This window comes from Pipistrellus kuhlii, unplaced genomic scaffold (assembly GCF_014108245.1).
Source record: "Pipistrellus kuhlii isolate mPipKuh1 unplaced genomic scaffold, mPipKuh1.p scaffold_m20_p_11, whole genome shotgun sequence".
In the NCBI taxonomy this organism is placed as follows: domain Eukaryota; kingdom Metazoa; phylum Chordata; class Mammalia; order Chiroptera; family Vespertilionidae; genus Pipistrellus; species Pipistrellus kuhlii.
Genome location: NW_023425416.1, coordinates 12,855,084 through 12,877,285, shown reverse-complemented (window position 1 = coordinate 12,877,285; position 22,202 = coordinate 12,855,084). Strand labels below are relative to the sequence as shown.

At 40.0% G+C, this 22,202-nt stretch overlaps 1 non-coding gene across 1 annotated transcript; it reads left to right on the top strand.

The window, feature by feature from the left end:
• Positions 1-17,100: 17,100 nt before the first annotated feature.
• On the top strand, positions 17,101-17,321 carry LOC118715853. The gene has a single exon (XR_004986992.1). It is a non-coding gene; the product is annotated as a small Cajal body-specific RNA 13 (non-coding RNA).
• Positions 17,322-22,202: the final 4,881 nt, after the last annotated feature.

Sequence of the window (22,202 nt, the reverse complement as noted above, 5' to 3'; positions counted from 1 at the left end):
GAGATCTGTTTCTGAGAGCAGCCAAAATTGTAGGAGTCATGTGAAAGAATTCTGAGAATACCATCTTTCCCTGAATCCAGAGTCAGATATCTATGCTGAGTTATTCATCTATTCTGGATAATTTCTTCTGCTCTGTGCACTCGACTCCTAGGGCAGCTAGAGGTGGCCAAGTTGATTTACCTGGGCAGTGCGAGCATCAATGGGCAACTTGTCTACAGGAGAAAAACAAGTAGATTCAGATTAGTGGGTAATTTATCTGAACCCAGAATACATCCAGTTGCCAGATAAAATGCGTGCCAGCTACTGCATGGGAGTTGTGTTGCTTTATTCAAATATTCTCAAGCAATCAGTGGCTGACACACTCACTGATCTTTTAGAATAGCAATGTCCCCGGAGGCATGCTTGAAACAAACATGTTAAACTAGTTTGAAGGACTATTTTCAAAGAAATCCAGCAATTGACATTTCTGTGGCCAAAAGAAAAAGTCTGTTGTTTGACTTGTTCTCCGTGCCAGGCCCTTTTTAAATACATACTTACCCCCTGTGGAGCAAGTATTCCTATTATCCATGTCTTAGTGAGGAGGACACAGTCCAGAGAAAGAGGCTGCACTGCCAAGGACACACAGCGGATGCCTAGCCTGTGGTTATGTGGCACCACGTCCTGGGCTTTTTATCCCACCAAGTTTACTAACCTTTTTTTTTTTTTTTTTTTCAGGTTCAGCAGACTCATCAGTGACTTCTTGGACTTCACAACTTTGAATTCATTTAGGTCTTCATCTCTCTAGCAAGGAACTGCACTCCCTCGATAATTGCATTTCAGGTCATTTGCCATCAAGATTACAAATGACTCCCTTTCAAAATGAAACAATGTTGATGCATTTATAATCGTTCCTCTGGTTTGCAGACCTTGGCTGCATTTAATCTCCAGTCACAGAAGAGGTACTTCAGGCCTTGCATTATAGTTTATAGAACTGTTAACGTATGAAAACATTCAAAGCCGTTAAAGAATTTTTGTGAGTTTATTGGAGCCAAAGTGTGGACAATTGCCAGGAAGCAGAATCTCAACGTATTGGGATAATGCTCCGGAGATTGGTGGCTTTTCACCTAATTTTATAAATTATCATTGAAGGTGGAGACATAAGTAAATTGCATGAAATCCAATGTTGATAGATTAGGGAGGTGGGAGAAAGCAAAGTGGGGGGAAACCTCTGGGATTGGATAAGAAGTAAAATGATAGACACCTGCTTCTTTTACATAGGTGGGTACAGGATAGTTAACAATCAACAATTAACAAGAGAACAATAACAATGAGGGAATTTGTGGGCTCCACCCTGATGCCCTGGCTTTATTTATTGTGCTCTGAGGGGTCTGGAAAAAGGGAAGTTATAAGTTACCTGACATTCCACAGGTGCGTTATCTTAGATGCAAAAAGATAGTAGGCTCAATAAAAATCAAAGTTGATCTTTGAAAGGGAAGGTAGTGGTCTAGGATATGACTACTCACTATAAACTGCTTTTTAATTAAGTGTTTTAATTTTAGACCATCCTCTGTTGGTTGCATTAGGTCTCTTGAGTTTGCAAGACCACCATGCAGGCCTTTCCTGAGCTTGTCAAGTTAGCATGTGGCCCCTAATTTTAACATTGATAAACAAGCGAGATAGTGTTGAGAAAACAAGCCAAGAACAAATAACCCTCCCCTTACTTGCTCCACCAAAACCACGTTCGTGGCTCCTGCAATCTCACTTGCTTCTTGCATCAGCCAACTGCCCAGCCTGCCACATGTTTGGAAAGATCCCTAAATACCCAGAAGCCTATATATATATATATATATATATATATATATATATATATATATATATATGCCTACGTGACTGGCAGACTGGACAACAGCCCGGTAGCTATGATGCACAATGATCACCAGGGGACAGGCGCTCAATGCACAGGCATAGAAATGTGGAACAGACTGATGAATCTTAGAGGGAAGGGAGAGGGAGGAGGGTGGGAAGAGATTAATCAAAGATCTTATATGCATACTGGAAGACTGGTCACGGATTTGTGTACCAGTGAGGCCCCTCAGCTTGTCCTGTGGGGATTGGGCCAAAACCGGCTCTCCAACATCCCCCAAGGGGTCCTGGGTTGCAACAGAGTGCAGGCCAGGCCAAGGGACCCCACCAGTGCACGAATCCATGCACTGGGCCTCTAATCATGCATAAAAGAAGGTCAGAACCTGGACACGGTGCTTAGCCTCTGGAGGTGACTCCACTGAGCCAGCACCAGTGTAGAATAAACAATCATTTTCTGAACATCCAAGTGCATATGGTTTGTTGCTTCCCACCAACCTGATTTCTGTGATCAGTGTGACCAGATAATCAATGGGTTTGGGCTGCCTGCACTACTTCAGCCAATTAAGCAGAAACAGGGTTGAAGCAAATATGAGCATTTATTCTGATACTGTCGGCAGGTCATCCACAAAAATCTGCTATGAGCCAGATGCTTATATTGGGTAAAGGAGGAAGATTACATGAGGAAATAGAAAAAAAAGAAAAAGAAAAAAAAAAGAATGGATATGCAAAATGGGCAATTTACAGGTAATGATCTGCCCCCTGGCTGTCAATGTGCTCACAGAGGGGGAGTGCCATCCAGCCAAAAGCCAAATTAATGGCTGGTGAGCACAGCTGTGGTGGTGGGAGCCTCTCCCACCTCCCTGGCAGCTCTAAGGATGTCCAACTGCCGGCTTAGGCTTGCTCTCCAAGGAGTGCTGGCCTAAGCCATCAGTTGGACATCCCTGAGGGCTCCCAGACTGCGTGAGGGTGCAGGCTGGGCTGAGGAATCCCTTTCCCCGCTGAGTGCATGAACTTTGTGCCCCAGGCCTCTAGTATTTCTTATAATTATAGCTGGTCCTCGATAGTCTATCTCTGTCCCTAATAGTAGACTTCCCTCCAAGGTTCAGAGTTGACCTCACAGTTCTTCTCAATCTGACATTTCATGCAAATCGATCAATTAAAATTGGCAAGAGATGAAGTTCTCTTGCTATCACCGATATAGGAAAACCTCCTTTAAGCTTATTATATGCAGAAACCTCTTTTAATTAGTAAAATGTCGGAAGTACCAAAAATTATCCCCCCAAAAATAATAACTGCTAAGTATACACATCTGAAGTTCAAATTGTCTTATGTAAATCAAAATGCAGCCCATAATCAAGGAGAATTTGTAATTAAATCAGAGCCCCGGCCAAAGAGGCTTTCCATGTAATCATAGAAGCACCTGGTGCTACTTCCCAGAAAGCCAAGGTCTCTGGACCCCCACAGTCCTTGTCTGCTTTTCATTGGGCGTTGGGATCTTTAGCATTTCAAATGCAATTGACAGTCAACCAATCACAGGAGGTGCAAAAATAATCTGATTTAAAATGCTGGGGGATTAGCCGAAACCGGTTTGGCTCAGTGGTGGAGCATCAGTCCGTGGACTGAAAAGTCCCAGGTTCGATTCCGGTCAAGGGCATGTACCTTGGTTGCGGGCATATCCCCGGTGGGGGGTGTGCAAGAGGCAGCTGGTCGATGTTTCTCTCTCATGTACGTTTCTAGCTCTCTATCCTTCTCTCCTCCTCTCTGTAAAAAATCAATAAAATAAGATAAAAAATGCGGGGGGGGGGGTTTAAATTCCTCTTCTCTTTTTCTAAAAACCTTTTTTGTTTATTCATTCATGTGGCAAATACTTACTGAGTGCCAGCTCTGCCAGCCAGTGCTCAGTGCTGGGGATGCAAATGAGACCATGGGAGAGGCAACTCTGCCCTCCTGGTGGTGCTCCCCTGGCAGCAGCTTCCCCTGTGGGCAGTCAGGAGGGGCATGGGGCCCTGGGGAGGCAAAAGGAGGCCTACAAAGTGCTGATGTTGCTGGTCGAAGATGCTGCTGCAAAGAGCTTCAGAAGCTCCCTGATACTTCTTTTTGAACCACATGAGCATTTAATAGCTGACATATCTCAAAGGGGGGAAAAACCCACAAAACCATAAGCACAAATATGGTCTTTCAAGCTGCCTTTTTCCATGGAGAATGCCAATGTAGTAATCCCTTGAAAGAATTACTCACTATAACTTGAGGATAGCAGACCCATAGCCAAACGTTTGAAGCCTTCTTAATTTCTCCATCTTATTTTAAAGAGAAAGAAATGAAATTGGGGGAAATGGGCATGTGAGTTAAAGGTAGGAAAAAAGAGAAATAAATACTGTGTATTAATTCCCATATGTGAAATAAGAATTCTTTTGGACTCTCCTGTGGACTTTGGCAAAGTTTTTTAACTTGGACATTTGAAATATTCGACTAGTCAAGCTATATATTTTCTTCTAAGTTAAGCTAACACTGTGGTCCTTGCCAGAGTGCTAACTCCATACGGGCAGGGATGGTCCCCATCCCCAGCACTTGGCACCCAGCTCCCATGGCACAGAGTAGACGCTTGATAAATAATTAAGGAATTAACAAGTGACTAAGCAGAAAACCGATCAGGAGACTGGTGAATTATAATCTACTTTCCACACTTATCATTTCCATTTTACTTTTGCGGCTGGCATGGTTCAATGGTTGAGCATCAACCAACGAACCAGGAGGTCACAGTCCAATTCTGTGTTCAGGGAACATGCTTAGGTTGTGGGCTTGATCCTCAATAAGAAGTGTGGAGGAAGCAACCGATCAATGATTTTCATCATTGATGTTTCTGTCTCTCTCCCTTTCTCTTCCTCTCTGGAATCAATAAAAATATTTTTAAAATAAATAAAATCAGATTGCCCTAATGCTTTCTCTAATACTTCATGTGCATAGTCATTTCTCTGGGCATTACTGAGCTTAGGTGATTTCCTTCCTAACATTTTCTCCTGCTTTGATCTAGGGGCGCAGGGGGATCTGTAGCTTTGAAGGGTGTTATCATTGGGAAACAAATGTCAACATATTGGTTTTACATTTCAGGCCTACCTGATATCTTTCCACTAAGTCCTAGCTTGTTTTGTTTTGTGTTTTGCTTAAATTGGCCAGAATCAGTTGTCTTGTTGATTGCAATCCAAAAATCCTGGCATTAAGACTCCTAACCTTTTGAGTTCAAAGTAATTGAAATTTATCTGATAGGCTGGAGTTAAAAGAGGGCATGGTTAGACCCATTGTGGGCCTGCTGACACAGGCTCAGGTTGGGGGCTCAATCCCCAAGGGACGTCAGGGTCATACAGGAGGCAGCCAATCAATGATTCTCTCTCATAATTTTTGTTTTTATCTCTCTCTTCCTCTCCCTTCCTCTATGAAATCAATAAAAAATATATTTTTTAAAAAAAGATGGAAGAAAAACTGGAAGCAAGTTATATCATGGAAGCCAAAGGCTTACATAGTAATTAACAACCATAAATGTTTAAGGTGTTGATTAAAATGAAAGTCATTGGTAAACTGAGAACACTTTTAATGGAATGACTGAGAATGGGCAACAGTCTCGTTGAATATCCATACAACAAATACATAGTAAAAGAAGTTCAAGAGTTAGAAGGGTTTGTTAAATTGGATGATCCTTTTCAGGTTCCTTCCAACCCTGAAATGATGTGATTCCAGATGACCTCCAAGGAAGATCTTTCAAGATCCCTCAAGCCCTCCTGATCTGCTGGTGGCTCCCCACCTTTTTTATGTGTAAAACCAGCCGAGTGAGTCTCTGCTTGCCCTCCTCATGTCACATGGAATAAAAATCCAAGGAACTACCAATTGCTATGTGGTCGTGACCCATGATGAAAACTAAATATCGCTTTCTTTATGTCATCACATAACCAACCGTTAAGCAATAAAACTTTGCCAGACTTTAAAGGAAGTGGTGGTTTAGAAAGAGGCTGAGTTCATGAGCGAATCTGCAAGTGCCAGGTTTAAGGTTAGTCCGAGAAGAAACGAGGGGAGTTAAAGTCACCCGAGGGCCTGTTGGAAGGACTGTGCATCGTCCAGCGACTCCAGACTTCATCCCAGGGGCCGGCTCAGAAGAGGAGAGTCCCGTCCACAGATCAAACCAGCGGGGGCTGGCACGCTCTGAGAGGGCCACTGGGAGCCGGCATGGCCAGCAGCCTACACCATTGCCAGCACTCTTCTCTGGGTTTTGAATAACGAAATTAACTTGTCGAGTAGAAAGGAAATTGAAGGCAAAGATCAAGTTTTCCAACTAAGTCAGAAAGAAAGCATAGCAGGGATATTTTTTACATGCTGATTTAAGAAACAAAGAGTTTTCGTCCTGGTTTAGTTACTATTAAAAAGTGAGTCACAACCCCCCTCTGCACTCAATGTCTACACCTATAAAATGGTAAGCAAACGCTTCTGCTTCTCTAGGGGGAGCAGGGTGTTCTGGCATGTGTTTCTATTGTGGAGGTTTTTAATATACGTTACCGTCACAGACTGACTTGTTAAACAGCTGTCCTCCCACCAGACTGTCAGCCCCAGGGTAGGCACAAGCCTCTCGTCCACCACTGGTCCCCAGCACCCTGCAGGCCTTGATAGATACCTGTTGGAGGAAGTGAATACCAAATGCCAGCTCCAGTGCCTGGAAAAGGCCGCTCCAGGAAAAGGTGAATGGCATCAATCTTTGAGAAGTGAGCCGAGAGCAGAGCCTCCCCCTTCACTTTTCCTCTACATTTGTTTGTTGTTGTTGTTGTTTTTGTTTTTGTTTTTGTTTTTATTGATTTTTTACAGAGAGGAAGAGAGAGGGATACAGAGTTAGAGACATCTATGAGAATCATCGATCAGCTGCCTCCTGTACACCCCCTCCTGGGGATGTGCCCCCAACCAAGGTACATACTACTGACTGGAATCGAACCTGGGACCTTTCAGTTCGCAGGCCGACGCTCTATACACCGAGCCAAACTGGTTTTCGCTGTTTTTTGTTGTTCTTGTTTTGTTTTGTTTTTTAAATATATTTTTTAAATTGATTTTTTGCAAAGAGGAAGAAAGAGGGATAGAGAGTTAGAAACATCGATCAGCAGGCTGACGCTCTATCCACTGAGCCAAACCGGTTTCGGCACCTCTACGTTTTTATAAAAGCCCAGTAATGGTACATAATAAGTTGTGACATCTTAAAACATTCCCCTCATCTCTGACACAGAGAGCACTACCATCCTGTCTTATGTCTTCCAGATAAACCAAAATTAGAAACTGCATCTCAAGTCAATTACTTTGGGGGGGGAAATACTCTTATGTATGTTTCTGGCATGTTCCGAAGAGGTTAATTTGCCTTGGGGTGCTAGGAGGGTGAACAGAAGAACAAAAAAGAAAATATTTTAGCCGAAACCTGTTTGGCTCAGTGGATAGAGCATCGGTCTGCGGACTGAAGGGTCCCAAGTTCAATTCAGGTCAGGAGCATGTACATTGGTTGCAGGCACATCCCCGGTGGGGAATGTGCAGGAGGCAGCTGATTGACGTTTCTCTCTCATCAATGTTTCTAGCTCTTATCCCTCTCCCTTCCTCTCTGTGAAAATTCAATAAAATATATATATTTTTTAAAAAGAAAATACTCTAAGATAAAACATTTTGTTTGTGATTTTCCCTATAGAATAGGTCACTAGGAGTGGGATTTCTAGACACTGAGAAACTCTATAAGTTTCCAGAGTTACCCCCAAGGGTTATTCACTTTAAAGTGATTAATTTGATATTATGTGAATTTCACCTCAACAAATTCTTTTATTGATTGATTGATTTGAGAGAGAGAAAGAGAGAGAGAAAAAGAGAGAGAGAGAGGAAAAGAGGGAGAAAATGTCAACTTGTTGTTCCATATATATATGTGTTCATTGGTGATTCTTGTAATGAGTCCTGACCAGGGATAGAACCTGCAACCTTGACATATGGGGACTGCTCTTTAAGCAGTTGAGCTACCCAGCCAGAGTCAATAAATTATTCTTTTAACAAGATAGCATCTTAAATATATTCTTTGTGAATGTGCAGTTTAAAAAAAAAAACCCTCTGTATTAAACGTTTAATTGAATACAAAATTTAATTCCAAATTAAATAATTCATTTTGGAGAAAGGCCCAGAAAAAGAAGATAGAGCTGTTCATAACTCATTGCTAACTTGCAAAGGCTTCTGCATAATGAGGTTCAGTCAAGTGTTTGATAATGAGCAGTTCATTTGGAGCTATTTTTTCCAAAATAGAGGATGCTATTTATGAGATGATTCTTCGGGTATTTATAGTTAAATGCTAATCTTTGGTTTTTAAATTTATGGGGAGACTCCTTTTTGAAAACCCCAACTTGTGACTTAAGTAACTAAAGGAGCCTAAGGATGCTTCTCATGGATGATGGACCCTTCCTTCTCCTCAGAGCCTATGTTTTTAGGCCAATGTAATACTTTGCTAGGGCCACCATGAAAGAAATTCATTTCCTCCCAGGTCTGGAGGCTAGAAGTCAAAGATGAAGGTGTCAGCAGGTTTGGTTTCCCTTGAGGCCTCTCTCCTTGGCTAGCAGATGGCACATTCTCATTGTGTCTGCATATGGTCTCTTTCCTGTGTGCACACATCTCTAGTATCCCTCTGTGTGTCCAAGTTTCCTTTTTCTGTAAGGACATCAGTCACACTGTACCAGGGCCCACACTGATAGCCTCATTTTAACCATTCCCCTCTTCAAAGTCCCTGCTTCCAAATAGAGTCGCCAACCAAGGTACTGGGGGTTAGGGCTTCAACGTGTGATTTGGAATGTATACAATTCAGTCCATAGCAGGCAGTACCTAAACTGACCCAACAGATTACAAAAGTTTTAAATAATAGCACAATCTCAAAATGGAATCAACCTTACCATTGGCAAAGACAGGCAGTTTCAAGATATTTTTCTTAGGTTGCTTCTGTCTCCAAAAGAAAAAATAATAATCATTTAAAATAGCATAAAGATGCTTTTACTTTACAAGAATCCAATTTTTTTGCTAGGCAAGGTCTAGTTATCAATGAAGTAATGAATCCTAATCAAGTTCTGGATAATTTTAATACTCTTTTAAAGTAATGGCACATTGTAGATTTCACTAAATGAATATTAGAAGACAAAGAGACTTATTCCCATTGGGAAATGCATGACTGTTCTGAGCCCGATTCCCAATTTGGAAAGTAGAAGTGATACCCATCTTGTCTATACCTCTGAATAGTATTGGAAAGACTTAGAAATAAACATATCAGAATAGTAGATCTAATCTATGAAATGCAGCATTAATACAAGGTGAAACTATTAATAATGACATCCAGTGTACCAAATGGCAGGTAATGTGATAGTTTAAACAAAAAAACGTCCATGACTGAAAGCTTATTTTAAAGAAAGGGTTTATTGATCCAAATTCTAGCCAGAAAGACCAGGTTCTGGAGGCATGTAGCCTGTACTGCCAGCAGTAGGGCTAGGTAAAAAACACAACCATGGCCGAAACCGGTTTGGCTCAGTGGACAGAGTGTCAGCCTGCAGACTGAAGGGTCCCAGGTTCGATTCCAGTCAAGGGCATGTATATACCTTGGTTGCGAGCACATCTCCAGTGGGGGGTGTACAGGAGGCAACTGGTCTATGTTTCTAGCTCTCTATCTCTCTCCCTTCCTCTCTGTAAGAAATCAATAAAATATATTTAAAAAAAAAAAAACATGTCGGAGGCCCCCTCTCTGAAGCTGATGGGAGCTTTTACACATTATGTTTCGGGGAAAAACTATGTAAGTTTTGTAAAAGAATTTACATCGGCTACTGATGAGGAAGGTGGGAAAAAGTGAGGGCAGGGACATCCCAGTCTGTGAGGGAGAGATATTTACTGCTTTTGCTGGTTATGTGCAACAGTCCTGCAAGTTCATGCCTATGCAGGAGGCGGTGGCGTTTGTGGTGGCTACAGAAGTTCATGCAAAGCTGTACCATTCATTCAGAAAGGTGAGCAGTCTACTATTAATTGCCCCAAAGCTATTCACTGGTTAAATATCCATGTCTCTTTCGCCATAATTTAATTGAGGGTATCTCGGAATTTTTCTCTTGTCAAATTAAGCAAGAGGTTTGTGACAAAAACAGAATTTTCGTGTGGCCTTTACTTTTTCACCTTGGTTTTACTTCAAGTGTTATTGAGTGAGTTTAGGAGGAGTAGTGAGGTGTGTTTTTTGCCATTAAGTAAGCTGCTCCTTCCATTAACTAAGAAAAGAGTCTGGAGGTGGGGAGTTGGGAAAGGAAGACTCTCAGCCAGATTCTAATTTTGCTTCTATGTATGTATGCATTTTTTTGGATTGAGTTTGAACTCAATTAGTACTCCTTTTGTGACGGGAATGTGTGAAATGAAGGGGATTCGAGAATTGGACCAGTGTCTATGGCAACATATCATTCTAAGAAACAGCAGTGCACTCCCGTACGCACTACCTGGTGGCGAAAGAGAGGAGCTGGGTGGATGGCTGGAGAAAGGTAGCAATCAGCTGCAATTTGTCTTCTGTAAATAAGGATTTTCTTTCTTTCAATGAAAGTTCAAAGCTTTTCTTTTTTGCCTTTCCTATCCACATAATGCTCATCAAGGAAGCTTTAGGCTTAGAGAAGAGTCTCAATTGGTAATTGGTTTCTCTTTTCTCTCTTGTTAGTTGCCTGTTGTGAATACTGTAGGAAGACTGAGTTGTTCACGCTAATTATTTCCACCCTGATTTATTATTCAACTTTGCAAATGTCATTCCTCATATATCTCTTTCTACACTGTACTCTGAAGGTTATAGGCAAGATAAATATACATATACTAAAATGTCCAGTGAGCAAATTTTATATTAAGATTAATAATTTTTGTTAACAACTACACTATAAAGAAAATGAAAAGACAGGTAACAAAGTGAAAACGTATTTGTGCAATCCATGTAAATCACAAAGGATTAGTATTTGGAATATGTATAAGAATATGCCAATAAGAAAAGGACAACCCAATATAAAGAGGAGAATGCACATCTAATATATAAAAGAGCAAAATATAAATGACTTTTCACAGAAGAGGATATACAAATAATTAATAAAATAGAAAAAAGATGAAACCTTTCCTTAATAATTAGGAAAATGCCAACTAGAACCAATCAGATACCATTACCTATTTTCCAGATTGGCAAAAATGAACACATCTGAAATACCAAATGTTGATGAGGACTTGGAACAGCAGGAATACTGGAAACAATTTTTAAAAAACACTTGGTGGGAGTTTAACTGGAAACAATTTAAAAAACGCTTTGGCTCTATCTGGCAAAGTTGAGTTTGCAAGCGCTGAAACCAGCATAGAATTATTTATAGCAGCATTGTTTCTGAGAGCAAAAAACAAAAACTAACAAAAAAAATCATGTTAACAATCTAATTGTTCATTAATAGGTAAACGGATTTTTTTTTAGGGCATAGTTATTTGGACTGTATAGGATATAGTCCAAATAACTATGTTCTACACAGCAATGAAAGAGTGAACAGCGATATGGGTGGGTCTCAGAAACAGGGCATTGTGTGAAAAAACAAGTCACAGACTACTTGAAGTATGAACCTTTTTATTCAAAACTCAAGAACAAATAAAACAACACACTGTGAAGGACACTATATTAATTTGCTAGGGCTGCTATAACAAAGCACCACAGATTGGGTGGGTTAAACAGCAGGAATGTATTTTCTTATAATTCTGGAGGCTAGAAGTCCAAGATCAGTGTAGGAGCAGAAATGGGTTCTTTTGAGGCCCCTCTCCTTGCAGATGGCTGTCTTCTCCCTTTGTCTTTACATGCCCTTACCTGTGTGTATGTGTGTGTCCAAATTTCCTCCTTCTTAAAAGACCAGTCATATTGAAGTCAAGGCCCACCCTAATGACCTCATTTTAACTTAATTATCTCTTTAAAGACCCTATCTCCAAATATAATCATGTTCTGAGGTGCTGGGGTGGGGAGTTAGGACTTCATCCAGTTAATTTTGAGGGAACACAATTTACCTATACACACACATACACACACACACACACACACATACACACACACACACACACACACACATACACACACACACACAAAGTTATAATGAAAAGCAAAAAATAAACTAATTAGATAATCCAAATAGTGGGTCTTCTTAGGGCTAGGTGAGAGATGAACCCAGGAAAAAGCACACAGGAGACTCCAATGGTCTTCGTGGTACTCTGCTTATGTGAGTGCCCTGGTGTCCATTTATTGTGTCCATTAGGTATGTAGGTATGTTCTTTAGTGTGCTTGAAAATATCATGATGATAAACTTCTTTCAAAAAAGAAAATGGAAGGTACTTATATCAGGACAGCCTGTGCATGCAACACGAATCTAACCAAATTAGCTTAGAAAATGTGTTAGCTCAATATCTGAGAATAATAGAAATCAAGATGGCTTAAACGTGGATGGATCCTAGGACTCAAATGTCATCAGAGTCCTCATCTGCTCACTCTCTCCTCTCCTGCATACTTCCTTCCATTGACAGAAAGAATTCCTTTGGTTTTGAGCACAAAATTTGCTCAGTTTACCTGAATATTTTTCATTGTTAGTTGTCATTCATATTTAAATTATTTGGGTTACTTTATAGTGAAATAGCAAATTAGTATCCTGGATAAATTTTTATGCCTCCCCATTTCTTTTAAATCTATAAAGAACATTTCAGATTAAAGTTATGGTTTTCCAATTTCCATAGCTAAGTCATTTCAGACAATAATAGGGTCCTGAAGTTCATAGTCTCATAGTTTTGAACTATGTAGCTAAGTCTATAAAAGACACAGAGTAAATGCCTGAACATGTGTTAATTGTGAAAGTTCCATACTAGCTCATCTTTTTAAAATGTGTGCTATACCATTATTAGACAGCAAATTTCAATATTCATATTTGTTTCTTTTGAAATATTCATAACCCAGAAAAAGTAATTATGTGTAAATGACTAGATAAAATGTTTTCTTATTAATTGGAAATACAATCACTCTAAAAATCCAGTCTCAAAAATACTGAGCTTCAAATTCTTACACTCACAAAAATAAAATTATCAAGAACAGAGAAATAGCCCTAGCTGGTTTGCTTTCAGCCTATGGACTGACGGGTCCTGGGTTCAATTCCTTAAGGGCACATGCCATGTGCAGGAGGCAGCCTATCAAGGATTCTCTCTCCCTCTCCCTTCCTCTCTGAAATCAATAAAAATATATTTTTTTAAAAAAGAAAGGAAAGATAAATAAACAAAATAAGTTTAAAAAAAAAGAAAAGAAATAGTGTGGGTGTGGGCTAGAAGGGGTCACTGGGGAAAAAAAGAGGGACATCTATAATACTTTCAACAATAAAGATAAATTTTTTAAAAATTAAAGAGCAATAAGAACATTTACATGATGAAATAAAACTACTTTTGTTTGTTGTTAGTAGGCAATATTAAATCCAAATGGGCTCATGCAAACTTGAAGAGAGATAACTTCAGGGCTTTCCTACTTTATGAAGTGGTGGGATTTATACCTCATGAAAGAGACACTAGATGAGATGACAATTACACAGGGCTCTCATTGACAATGGAAACATTCAAGAAGACCTGAACAAAGCACCTGAAAGGATAGAATTGGATAGAATTGGATCATATTTCTCTTCTTTATAACTCTTGAAGATATATTATTTTGCACACTGGTCCAAGAAGAAAATAAATATTAAAAAGTAATTGCAATACATTCAGCAGACATTATGCATAGAATGTACCAGGGAATCCACTTACTGAGCTCTTATTATGTGCCATGGACATGTTAAACTACAGTATATGCAATTTCTTCCACATTTTTCTCTGGATTAATTGAATTTAACTGGGACAAAGACAAAACTTCTGTAAAGGAACAAAAAGTAGATCAGTGGTTGCCTGGGGGCAGAAGAGGGATTGTTGATTGGATGTCATTTATTTTTTAAATTGGATTTTTGAGATTGATGGGCTTGCCTAATCAACAGCAAACATTTTGTAGTAGTCATTTACATATAATTTTCTTTTCAGGCTATGGTTGTTTCCAAAAGAAAAACATAAATTTAAGAGGAAACTTTTCAGAGTAATGGTAGTGCTTTAAAACTAGATGGTGGCTTGCATGCTTCAGGTTTGAGTATTGACCTATGAACCAGGAGGTCACGGTTCGATACCCAGTCATTGCACATGCCCAGATTGCAGGCCCATCCCCCAGTTTGGTGCCTGCAAGAGGCAGCCGATCAATAATTCTCATCACTGATGTTTCTATCTCTCTCTCCCTCTCTAAAATCAATAAAAAAAAATTCTAAAAAATAAAAAATAAGTAGATAGTGGTTATGAATGACTTTTAATACGGTTTCCCCCCCAAATCCTATGAATTTAAAAATAAAGCCCAGCATAATATTGAAACTTTGAACTAGTATTGAAAGCAGTTCTGTTACCAACCTTTACATAAAATAGGTATTTGTGCATGAAAAAACGTTTCTAAAGAACAGTTATAAAGTTTGATCTATGTTTTCTTCACTTTTTTTATTTTAGTTAATAATATATTGTTAGAATTCGCTTTTTTATTTTACAGTTAATAATATATTGTTAGAATTTTTAAAACCCAAGCAAAACATTTATGTCTAGAATAAACATTTAATTCTATTTAGTAGACACGTTTTAAGGTGTCATATTTAATTAATAACTACAGGCACAGATACAAAAACATCTATCTTGGTTCTTGCAGTTTATGCAAATTTCATACAATTATTCTCTACAGAGAGTTCATTTAAAATAATTTTTAAACTTTCATTTGCATTTATTTTATGCTGAATTTATTCCCATGCCATTAGTTTTTATTTCTTCAATTTTTCCTGGGGTATCTTTTTCTTCGGTGCCACCCCCTCTTCTGGTTTAGGAGCCATCTGCTCTTTTTCAGTAGGATCACCTCCATGTGGCAGAGAGAGCTAATGTGGGGGCTAAGCAGCCAGTGAGCTTTGGAAATTCTACACCATTTCTTGGGGGTTTTATTCACCTAGATGTGCTCAAAGAATAGAGACTCTACATCTAAACCCTTAAGTTCAGCATTACTCTACACTTTTAAGCTTGTGCAGTAACATGCAGCTCTCTTTTTGGGCCACTGACCCTGTGATCAGCCCCAATATTTTTGCTTGGGCACACCTACCAACTCCACCCCTGTAATGGCTGAACCTCACACATTGCTTCTGCAAAGGGACATCCTTCAGATACTTGGTGACTTTTGAATAGGTATACCCTTGATGGCCGGGGCAGTTTCACAAGTGTTCTTAAAGTGAACATGAAGATTTGAACCTCTTGATTTGCATGAGTTTATAGGATTATTTCAAGTGAATAGCAAGCCACCAAGCCATTTATAGGAAAAGCTAAAATAAAATGTCTTCAGCCCTGGCTGGGAAGCTCATTTGGTTAGAATGCTGTTCCAATATGTCAAAGGTCGAGGTTTGATCACTGGTCAGGGCAATTACAAGAATCAACCAGCCGAAACCGGTCAGCCTGCGGACTGATAGGTCCCGGGTTCGATTCTGGTCAGGGGCATGTACCTTGGTTGCAGGCACATCCCCAGTAGGGAATGTGCAGGAGGCAGCTGATCAATGTTCCTCTCTCATCGATGTTTCTAGCTCTCTATCCCTCTCTCTTCCTCTCTGTAAAAAATCAATAAAACATATTTTTTTTAAAAAAAAGAATCAACCAATGAGTGAATAAATAAGTGGAACAATAAATCTCTCTCTCAAGAAAAACAAACAACAACAGAAAACTCGCTTTAAATTACTTATTTTCCTTATTGTGAGCTACATAACATGATCCTTAATGTCATACCACAGAAAGCTACTTGATAAAATTTGACTTAATTTTACTGCAAAATGTTTATTCAGCCTCTAGGTCTGTATCAGCTAAGATACAATAAAAAAGTAATAACTTGTGTCCTCAGGAAAGTAGGTGACTTCATGAACCCACATTTTAAATTTTCTTTCATTAATTGAGGTACCCTGATATCACAAATAGGAACAGGTGGAGTCAACTGTAAATCTGTGTTTATGTCAAACTTGCCAGATGCTGAGAGAGAAGTTGCTACTAGGGTATAACACAGGCTCCTCCAGTCGCGGGTGCTTTGTGCACACTGTTAGCTCTGTGGCCATACGCTTCATTCATGCCTCAGATCTCAGTTTTGGCACCTCTTTCGGTAGAAAGTCTTTACTCAGCTCCCGAGTTAGATCAGACTCCTTCATTTTACTCTCTCCTAGAGGCATTCATTTCCTTCAGAGCATTTCTGTGGTTTGCAATTGTATAATCTTAATGTATTAACTTAATGATTATATTGTACAATTGCAAACCACAGTTCTATCCTACAGGGGAGCTCTATCCTACTCTGTGTGTTTTATTTTCTGAGTTATCTCAGGCCCACCCTCAATCCTACCCTCCAGGGAAGCAGAGCCCCTGTCTGGCTTTGTTCTTTATTGAAGATTAGAGGCCCAGTGCATGAAATTCATGCATGGGGGGCGGGCGGAGGTGGTCCCTCAGCCCAGCTTGCACCCTCTCACAATCTGGGACCACTGGCCCTAACTGTTTGCCTGCCTGCCTGCCTGATTTCCCCTAACCACCCTGCCTGCCTGCCTGATTGCCCCTAACTGTCTCTGTCTCAGCCCTTGCCTCAGTGGCTTCTGGAAGGACATTCATAATGACATCTGGAAGGTCATTCAGTGCATTCAGCTGTCCCATTTACTTAGCATTTTATGCTTTTATTATATAGATATCTCTTTCTCCTAACAAGCACCTGGCACATAACAGATGCATAATGTACTCACTGAAGAAGGAAAAGAAAAATATATTAGATTATTTTCCTAGAGCCACCCTTCCTCAGGTCCAGCCGACTTTACTAAGAGCAAATGGGACCCTCGCTGGTTTGGCTCAGTGGATAAAGCAGGGTCCTAGGCTCAATTCTGGTCAAGGGCACATACCTTGGTTGCAGGCTCAATCCCTGACCTGGGTCTGGGTGGGTGCAGGAGGCAACTAATGGATGTGTCGCCCTCACATTGATGTTTCTCTCTCTGTTTCTCCCCCTCTTTTCCACTCTCTCTAAAAATCAATGAAAATATATACTTGGGTGATGATTAACAACAACAGAAAAAAAGAGCGAATAGGGGTGATTAAAGATACATATTCAATGCCCTAAACTAAGCACATCAGACTTGCAGAAGAAGCTGAAGATGACTGCTCAAAAGCCAGCCCTTCCAGGTGCAATTTCCCTCTGATAGTTCCTGGATCCTGTTGCCACGGTGATAATGACTGTCCCATGTCATTTTCTGTCCACCAACAGTAAGAGAAACTTTGCAGTTGAGATATCATTTGACAGACAGAGTAGTTTCCATTGGACACTAAGTACTGCTACAAATTTTAAAATAAATAAATAAATAAAGTTACATCTTCAGAAAGCCATCTGATTGTGACCATACGCCTTGAAGCAAGCCCATCAGACCTGTTCTGGAGTTTAAATTTTCAGGGGATTACACAGGAGGACAAACCCTTGGAGGTGCAGTTGTCATCTGGAAGGTCTGAGGCCCTGGGAAGATGGGCTGTCAGCTTTTGCTCCATTGGGCCCTTTGGGTCTATGCTCTCTGAGATACGATTCTCCAACTTTTCTTTAAATCCCATGAGCTACTCCACATTTTTTTATTTTTGTTTAATTTAGCCGGAGTTCGTTTCTCTTCCCCATAGCCAAAGATCCCCAGCTGTTATATCTTCCCACCTCTTTTACTTGATCAGATGTAAAGACTGCTACATTGCACACTTCTCAAGACTGGGGATTAATGCTGTAAGTTTCAGAAGAGCAGCTAAAGGAATATACTACATTTAACCAATGCAAATGCTCAAACTAAATGGTTCTTTCCACCTGTGGCTTTGAACTCACCCAGAGCACGGCTTTTTCTAGCCATATCCCCTAGTGCATCTGTAGCACACCTTCCTGCACCCGAATCCTCCTTCATTTTTCATGTCTGAGCTGTGATGTGTGGTTCCTTTCACATCCAATGACACTTCATCAAAGTTCAAACAGCTTTTTAAGCCCCAAACCCCTAACATATAAAACCTCAGCCTCATGAACTCCCTCATTTCTCTCTAGGTTCTTACCTCCACCTCATCTTTCCTGCTTCCCTTCTATCAGAATAACAGACGCCTTCTTCATCAAGGCCACCTGCCCCCTCCCACCTGTCTGCTCTCCTGTAGTCCCAACCTTTCAGTCATAGCCAGCATTCACAGAGCCAAGCACAGTTCCAAACACTTTGTGTGAATTACCTCTTTAAATCCTGAGAACATCCCTGTGAAGTTGGGAGTATTATTGCAAATCAAGGAAATGAAGTTCAGAGAAGTTAATTAACTTGCGTAAGTTCAGTAGACATTGGGTCAAGACAATTTAACTCCTGAGCATGTGCTCTGGAACATGTTTTTCTGCCTCAATTTTATTTTTCTGACTCAATATTAAAAAAAAAAAATTCTCAATATTGTTCAAATAAGCACCACCAGCACCAATGAAAAATTTCTTGATCCTACATCTTCCTGTAGCCTTTTTCTTATCTTCCAGTTTTCACTGAATCCAGGTCCAGGGGCCACATTGGCCACTTCTCAGCTTTTCTCCTACTTAATCGCTACAGTACTAGTCATGACAACCATTTCCTCTTAAAATTAGGGGCTTTCTTGGTTTCCATGGAGCCTCTGACACTTGCTCTTCCTCTCCGTCCAGGACCACATCTTCTCAATCACTCTAATCAATTCCTTTTTTTTTTTCTTTCTGTCACCCCTTAAACATTGGAATTTCTAAGAGTTTTATCAATAAGAGCCTGAAACTCAATTTCCCCCTGCCCCAGACCCCATTCACATCTTTCTATCCTTATTCCTTGTCCTTGTTAAAGCAGCATATCTCACCCAATCTGCCTCTCCCTGTCTCCCCTCACCCAATGGTCAGAAAAACCTGATAGTATTTTTCCTTGTAGGAGTTTAATTTGGGTATATATATATATATATATATATATATATATATATATACATACATACACACACTGATTTTAAAGTGAGAAGAAGGGAAAGAAAGAGGAGAGAAAGAGAGAAACATCAATGTGAGAGAAACATCAATCAGTTGCCTCTCATACAAACCTCGAGCAGGGACTGAATCCAAAACCTGGGTATGTGCCTTGACCAGGAATCAAACTGGTGACCTTTCAGTATACAGGACGATGCTCAACTCAGGGAACACTAGCCAGGTTGTTGAAAACTAGTATATCTTCTGTATCTCTATTTCACTTCTTAAATATATGCAATAGTTACAATAACTTTTTATGTCCTTCTCTGTTAATTCTAACATCTGTGTGGGTTCCCAGCCAGTATCAATTGATTGATCATTCCTCTTATTGTGGACCTTGTTTTCCTACTTCTTTGTATGCCTGGTCATCTTTAATCGAATGCCAGACGTTGTAACTTTTACCTGTTGCATACTGAACATTTTTATATTTCTGTAAATCTTCCTGAGCTTTGTTCTGGCATGCACTTAAGTAACACAGACACAGTTTGATCCTTTTAGGGCTAGCTTTTCTGATTCCTTAGGCAGGCCCCAAGCAGTGTTCAGTCTAGGGATAATTATTCCTTAATACTGAGACAAAAGCTTCCTGTTGGATCTGCCCAATGCCATGAATTGTTAGTCTTTCTAGCCCGGCTGATGGGAGTGGGTACTGCTTCTGGCTCTGCAGGGGCATGAGGCACTGTTCATTCTGCAAGACTTGGCCTCACACATGTGCTGATCAGTCCTCTGCTGGACACCGGAAGGGGAGTCTCTGCAGATGTCCAGGCTCTCCCTCTCTGTTAGCGCTCTCCTCTTCGTCCTGTGAATCAGTCCTCTCTGCTCTGTCCAAGGAACTCAGCTGTCCCGATCTCTCCAGGCTCTTAGCTCTACATCCTCAGTCTGGGGGACCACAGCCCAATTGGGTTTCCCCTCCCTTGCAACACAGTCTGGAAACTTTCTCAAGGCAGCAAGCTGAGGCGATCCATCATAAGGCTTACCTCATTTGTTTCCTTTATCATAGGGATTTCTGTCCTTTGTTGCCTGATGTCCAGTGTTTTGTAAGCCATTGTTTTATATATATTGTTGATTGTTGTTTCAGGTAGGAGGGTAAAGCCAGACTTGTTTTCCCAAGCTGACCAGAAAAGGAAGTCTATGAAATCTAAAGGGTCAACTTGTCTCAAATGTTTGCAATCCATTTTTCTCACTTTACCAGAGCCTCATTGTTTCCTAAAATATTAATTTCTGGTTATTCCCCTGCTGCAGACCCTTTTATAGCACCCCGATTGTTTATGCCTTCACGACAAGGCCCATCCTTCTACTGCCTCCACCTCTGCCATTTCCCCGTATGTTCCATTGGCTCTAACCAAACCAAGGTATTCATAGTCTTCATCCCACTAATCAGCGCTTACCGGCACCTGCCTTCAGGCCTTGGCCCACATTGTTTCTTCTGCCTGGAATATTCTTTCTCCTCTTCCACCGGGTGAACACTTCTTTTTAACCTAGATCTTTTTTAGCACATGAAAACTTTTGCCACCAAGTGGAATTGCTTCCCTGCCTATTGTACCCTATGAACGAAATATTGTGCATGTCCATTTTACAGCACTTATCACTCTGTATTATATATATATATCTGCTTATTTCTCTGTTTCCACTAATATATAGAATATTCTAACAGGGTAAAGAATGTACTTTCTTTATATGCCCACTGAGATATAGAGATAGAGTACTGAACTAGACAGTGTCCTTGCCCTCATGGATTTTACATGGGGTGAAAGAGGCAGTTAATGCATGTAGAAAAGTAGAGCATATTTACAGAAGAGAAGAAGTTAGGATGTTGTTACCACCATTTGAGAAACAGAGGTGATATTAGCTTGAAATAGGATGAGGGAGGAGGAGGAGAGAACTGGATCCACGTGAGATGCATTTCTGAGATAAAGTCAGTGGAGTTTGTACCTGGGTTTGTTGGAGGTGAGGAGGGAAAAGAAGAAAAAGGTGCCTAATAAACTCATGTGTGAATAAGCTCCTAGACAATTGAAAACTAGTTTTAAAAAGATGAACCTATGGATTTGATTCAGAAGCTAAGTGGCCAATATCAGGAACATTCGCCTTATACAGACTACTTATCAGAGAATAGTAAACATGGAGCAAAATGGGTGAAGGTGGTCACAATGTACAAGCTTCTCATTACAGCATAAATAAGTCCTATGGACGTAATGTGTAGCATAGTGATTATAGCTAATAATACTGCATATTTGAAAATTGCTAGAAGAGTAGATCTTAAAATTACTAATAAAAAATTATAACTATGTGTGGCGATGGATGTGAACTAGACTCATTGTGTTGATCATTTTGCAATATATACATATATAGAATCATTATGTTGTAAACATATAATTTTATACATCAATTACAGCTCAATAATAAAAAATAATAGTAATGTTAGGTTATCCTTATTTACTGTCTGACCTTACTCAAGTCATGTAACTTCTCTAAGCCTCAGTTTTATCATCTGTAATATAAAGATAATTCTAGTATCTACGGTTGAGTTTTTATTTTTTAGGAAGAAATTGAAGTAACACTTTTAAGTTATTTTGCACTATGTCTAATATATAGTAAGTGGGAGCTTATTTCAACATGTTACTAGTGAAACAACCAATTGATTGTTTTGTTGTTCTATGTTCAAGAAGAATATCATGATTAAAACTTTTATGATTCTCTGTAAAATAAAGTTAGATAATTCTTGCTGTGACATATAGTTTATGTTCTAGAAAAATTAACAAAGCTTTCAAAAATATATACAAAATAAAATAACAAAGTTAAACTGGCATAAAAATCTCTCCCACTGAATGGAAATTTTATAATGATTGAATGCCTCCAAGCATCTTTCTAAAGTGGCCCATTTTCAAATACTTCTAACCTTGGGAGAAAAGCCCATCTGGCCAATCTTCTGGATGGAGCAAGGAGTTCTCAGTTCCCCTGGGCCTTTGGGGGGAGCAGGGAGAAAGGTGGGTGGATCCAACGAGAAGATGGCTGTGTCCCCAGCAGGGAAGGAATAAACAAGGTCTGTCACCAATTTCTTTGGAAACTGGGAGCAAGTGAAGACAAACACTGGTGAGCAAGATGAGAGAGAAGAGTTTCAGAACAGGAGAGAGAATGAGAGGAAAAGAAAAACAATCAGGGCCCAATGAAGGGCAGCTCCAAAGGTGGGGAGGGGAAGGTGCTGGTG